The sequence below is a fragment of the Monodon monoceros genome, unplaced genomic scaffold (assembly GCF_005190385.1).
Source record: "Monodon monoceros isolate NGI ecotype Baffin Bay Population unplaced genomic scaffold, NGI_Narwhal_1 Super_Scaffold_22, whole genome shotgun sequence".
Taxonomy (NCBI): Eukaryota; Metazoa; Chordata; class Mammalia; order Artiodactyla; family Monodontidae; genus Monodon; species Monodon monoceros.
This window is the reverse complement of record NW_021703779.1, coordinates 100,227,568-100,233,280: the sequence shown is the minus strand read 5'-3', so window position 1 is coordinate 100,233,280 and position 5,713 is coordinate 100,227,568.

The window sequence follows — 5,713 nt, the reverse complement described above, 5'->3', positions numbered from 1 at the left end:
ATCCTTTCACAGTGCTGGTGGCTCATCTGTGGAAGACTGCAGGGTCACTGGGTAGAGACCTTCTTTCTCTAGATTCTGTACCATGTCTAGGGGCTGTGGGTGAATGTCACTCAACTCACAGAACTTATTGTCTTTTTAAACCTTCTTTTATCTCGTGAAATGTAACACATATCCCAAAGAGTTCCTAAAGCAGAAAGATAAAGCAAAAATCAATATTTATAAAGCAAACACCCATGTGATCACCACTAGGTTAAGAGCTAGAGCCCTGGGGGAATTCCCTGGCAGTCCAGTGGCTAGGACTCGGCGCTTTCACTGTCGTGGCCCAGGTTCGATCCCTGGTCAGGGAACTGAGATCCTGCAAGCCGCACGGCGCAGCAAAAAACAAAACAAAAGAAAAAGAAAACAGAAATAGAGCATTGGTATTTATTGTCTATGCTTCATATTGGATACTGCCTTAAGACACATTTGTTATTTACTATTTGACTTTTAGTGCATATATATCTTGTCTCCCCAGTTAGACAGGAACTTCCTTCAGAACAGAAGCCATACCTCATATTTCTTTCTACCTCTCCCAGTGCCTAGTGCAGTGCCCTGGTAGGTACACAATGCATTTGACATGATTACACATCTTAGACTAACTCTGATTCTGGGAAGACCACTGAGGACTAATTGTGGTGAACAAGAATTGTTTGAGGGGGACTTCCCTGGTGGTCCAGTGGCTAAGACCTGGCACAGCCAAAAAGAAAAAAAAAAGAATTGTTTGAGGAAACACAAGATTGTATCATTTGTCTAAGTCTATGTGTACAAATCAGGGTCTAAGGACAATTAGTATCCCTGATATGGGCAGTGTGCCCAGCCTTCTCTTGAGTTCTGGCTCTTGCCCAACGCAGAAAGCCAGCCTAGGACTATGGCAATAGCCTCCTTACTGGTCTCCCTGTCTCTGGTCTTGCCCTCATTCAATGAGTTCTTCTTGTGGTGACTCAAGTGTGCTGTGTAAACATAGATCTCACTGCCATGTCACTGCTCAATAACCTTTACATGGTGGTTCTCCAGCTGCGATGCGCCTCACAACCACCTGGAAATCTTCTTACACACCCATACTTCTACCAAACAAAGATTCTGTCTCGGCAGGTCTGTGGTGGGGTCTAGGCCTTGGCCTCTATAAGAAGCAGTAAGGGTGATTCTGATGCAGCTCAGGTACCGTCCACCAAGAAACACTGCTTCAAAGGCTCTTTATTCCCTACAGGGTGAGACCTCAGCATCCTTAGCAGGGCACACAAGGCCCTTAATGGGTGGCCCATTTTAAAGCGGACTCTGTTCCCTCCATGCTACTCCAGTCCCATGTCCCTGTCACCATCATTTCTTGCCTGAACTGCTACAACGGTGTTCTGGTTCCTGAGTCCTAACCGCTTCAATTGCTCTCTGCTCCAATCTTCTCCCCAACCTGGAGCCAGAGTGACCTTTCAAAATTGCAAATGTATTCATATCCCCCCCCCCCCCGCTCAAAACCCTTCGGTGGTTCCTCACCATCTAATGGACAGTTTCTTCAACTGGTTCAGGTGGCACGGCAGCTGGAAGTCATGACGGTCTTTCTAGAATGCGAGGAAATAATTGATATAGGATATCGCATCATATGAAATAAAACACTTTTCAAAAGAACACTTGTGCTAGCAGAAAATACGTCTACATTATGTGTGTGCAATACAAAATCAGAGCCACAAGCACAGATGTCCATGAAAAAAAAATAAACTGTTGAATTAAGCATAATCAGTCCTGGGATTGTCTTTAATATTCTTTTGCTACATGTTCATTCATTTTGTTGCTTGTTAGCAGATAAGAAGGAGCATCTGTCAAAGACTGAGCAAAACTTTATGGTTAAAAAAAATTAAAATAGAGAAGTTTCTACCCATTAACTGATTTGTTTTTCACTGTGAGCATCCATCTCATTTGCACCGGGCCTGGTTCCAGAATGAGCAGGCGCTGTCCCTGGAGAGCATAGCTCGAGAATCCCTACTCTTGAGCACGAAGGCTAAGCTCTTTGGCATATGACCAATGTGCCCCTTCCAGCTCTGACCCCACCTTCTCTTCCAGCCGCATTTACAACCGCTCTCCTCTCCTCCACCATTCCCTCTGGCCAAGAGTTGGAATTCCCTAAATGTTCTGTCCTTTTCTTCTGTGGTTTTACATATAGTGTTCTTCTACTGTTCCCCCCACCCCTCGATGGCCAGATAAGCTACTACTCTTTCTTCAAGATTCAATCCAAATGGGTCTTTTTTTTTTTTGGCCACACCGCATGGGCATGTGGGCGCTTAGTTCCCCGACCAGGGATCGAACCCACGCCCCGGAAGCGTGGAGCCCCAACCACTGGACCACTATGGAAGTCCCCAAATGGGTCTTGAGGTGCCTTCCCTCACCTCTCTGGGTCTCCACCTCTCCAAGGTCTTGCTCCTGACTGATTATATCACTTATCACGTTACTGGTTGTTTGTGGAACTATCTGGCACCTGGCCTGGGTGCTCCCTCAGGTCATGACAAAGGTTCTTGTCACCCATTTTTCTTGAGTCCTCTGGCACTGAGCACAGTGGCTGATATGCAGCTCATATTTGTGGAATGAAGAGTAAAATTTCAAAGGAAGCAAAGTTTATCTTTAGAAACTTCCAGCTCCCTACAGGAGTCCCCTCTCCATCTTTCTGGTACCTCTTCTCCAACCCTAGGCACTCTGTACTCTCATGCTGCCCACTGGTAGAAATCCACCAGGATCTGCCATTATTGCTACAGCCCAGGCTTCAGAATTTTCCCTCAATATCCTGTCAAACTTTACCCAGTCCTGTGTCCCATCCCTCCATGGCTAGATTTCAGATAAACCAGTGGTTCTCAAACCTTAGCATAAATTAGAATCCCGTGGAGGACTTATTCAAAGGGTCCCACTCCTCAAGGTTCTGATTCAGTAGGTCTGTCTGGCCTGGGGCCTGAGAATTTGCATTTCTAACTTCCCAGGTGATGCTGAGACTGCTAGACAAAGACTGTATTTTGAGAAGCACTGGAACAAAATAATGTAAAGCCAGGGGCAACAGGTAATGATGCACAAAGGAATCCTTACTTCATCTTGACTCAGCCCCTTCACTGAGTTTCTGGTTCTATCAGCACTGTCTGCATTTGGTTAATGTCAGATCATTTTCCCTCTGCTTCACCTTGTCCTCTTCCTCCAGCTTTCTGAACTTACTTTTCAGATGCTTCTCAGAGCGTCTCCACTTTAGACCAACTCTAGTATCCTCTTTCTCCTTTCATAAAGCCACAGTTTCAGGACAAAGCCCTTTGCTGAGCTCTTAGCTCCACTTCACTGCCCTCCTCCCCTGCCCTGTCCCCTTCCCCCATCCAGTCTGAGCACCCCCTGCCCCAGCCATCGGGGTGACTTTGCTAAAGCTTGACTATAATTAGGCCCCCTCCTATCTAGCAGGGAGGGCCATTTCCCCTCCCCGGGGAGTCCGGTTCCGCAAACAACATTAGCAAATTAATGACAGTCACCTGCTGGCCTGGGGAAGTCGCTGCTTGCTCCAGCTTCCTTAAGGACAGTGGAAACACTGAAAACACCACATTTACAGGCTTCCGTTTATTCATTCACTCAACAAACATTGAGCACCTGCCAGATAACTGTGCTGGGCCCAAGGGACCCCACCAGGACACATCGAACATGAAGACATGTTCATGGCAGGGCCTGAGGGTCCACAGTGCCTCTTCAGGAAGGGGATCTTTTGGTCTCACTCATCAACGGGGACGGACATTCAAGGAAGCAACTGACCACTCGTCAGTTGGTCGGAGCAACTGACTCTTGCCTCGGCCCTCCCGTGTCTGCCCCGTGCCTGGGCAAGTGACCCAGCACCAAAGACAAACCCAGCGAATTTCCAAATTTCTCTGTTTTCATTTTATTTCCCCCCCCCCAAGCTTCTTTGTTTAAATAAGTAGTATAATCCACAGCATTCAGTTACTGGCCTCCTGCATTGAGTCAGGTAAGGTATGTAAAGCCCAGAACGCAGTGAGCTAAAACCTCTCTACACATACGCACACAGCCACTGACACACACATTGACATGTACATACTGACACACACACAGTACCGGCACGCACACCTTTTCATACATACCAACACACACCAAAAATTCACACTGACACACACACATCGACACAGACACACTCACTGAAACACACACACTGGCAGGTACACAAGAACAAATACAAACATAGGAGTAAGCACATGCCAGTACACACACACATTGACATGCACTGAAACACACAGACACACTGACGCACACTGACACAGAAAAATGCACACCTACTCACACATCAACAGCAAGCCGCACCCCACGGAAACCGGGAAGCCCAAGCCCCAGGAGGCACTTGCAGACGCAGGTGACAGGTCTTGGAGGGACCAAGGGGTTGAGGGAGACTTGAGTTACACACTTGGTTCCAGTCTGCGAGGTCTAGCGTTTTGGAGGCGGAGGGCTCCGCGAGGTTCTGAGGGTCCCTAGGGACAGCTGGGCAGAGGGGGGCACACTGGCGGGGCACCAAGGGTTCCCCGCTAAGGTACCCCCAGCGCTGGGCCGAAATGCACGGAGCTTTGGGGAGCGTGGAGCGCTAAGGCGGGAGGGCGGTGCTGCTGGGGGCAAGCAGGATTCCCCGGGAGCCCCGCAGTCAGCCAGCCCAGCTCTGCTGGGCCCTTCGCCGGCTCGCCGAGGCTCCGGGTATCAGCTCTCAGCTCTCCTTTCCAAATGTGCGCCTCTTGTCCCGCAGTCACCCAGATCCCACGTCCGGGTCAGAGCTAATGAGCTCCAGCCCCTCCCCGTCCTCTATGCCCCAGTCTTTGCAGGGAAGACCTGTCTCCCTGCCAGACACCCAGTCTGGAAGCGGCCAGTCCCCTCTGACTCCCCGCCCCCATCCGGTCCCGGCCCAACCTTACAGCGGTTCCTCATATACAGCCCTGTCCCCGCACGTGGCTGCCACCCCAATCCAGGGCCTGGTGCCTCGCCCAGGCCCTGCCCCAGCGCCCTGGTGGGCCTCGGAGACAACAGCCGCCCCTCTTCTCTGCCACCACCATCTGCCCTGTGGGCCTGCGCTGTCTGTCTACAGAACTCCCCTGTACTGTCCCAGATTGTGCCAGGCTCTTCTCTTTCGGCGCCTCCTAGGTCTCCAGCACAGTTGGCACCTCCAATACTTGGCTCTTCTGTCTCTACAGTCACCTCTTGATTGTGTCTCTTCTTTCTTCTGTACCCCTCCTCCCAATTCATATCCTCTGCCCGCTTGTTCAGGAAATGCTTAATTGGGGGCTTGGTGGATGCCAGGCCCCGAACTAGGCACTGGGGGACGCATTTTGCGGAGTACTTGTTCTCAAGGTTCACACGCACGTAAAGAGCTCCCTGCCTTCCCCCCTCCCCGCGCGCACGGGCCTCTGGGTTGGGTCCCTTCTTCTCTCTCGTTGGTTCCCGTTTTTCTTCTTTCCTCCCTCCTGCCCCCGCCTCAGCCGCTCCCGCCTTGGGCCATTTCCCACGCTGCATCCCGGCCCCCTCGCGGGCCCAGCTTTCGCCCATGGATCTGTCTCCCCCCGCGGTGCCGGGTTCCACTCGAGGGTCTGAGTCCCTCTCCGAGACCAGGGCACCTGTCCTCTTAAGGAGTGGAGTGGAGTGGATTGTCCCGCCCGCTCGGGCCTCGGGCACGCCAAAC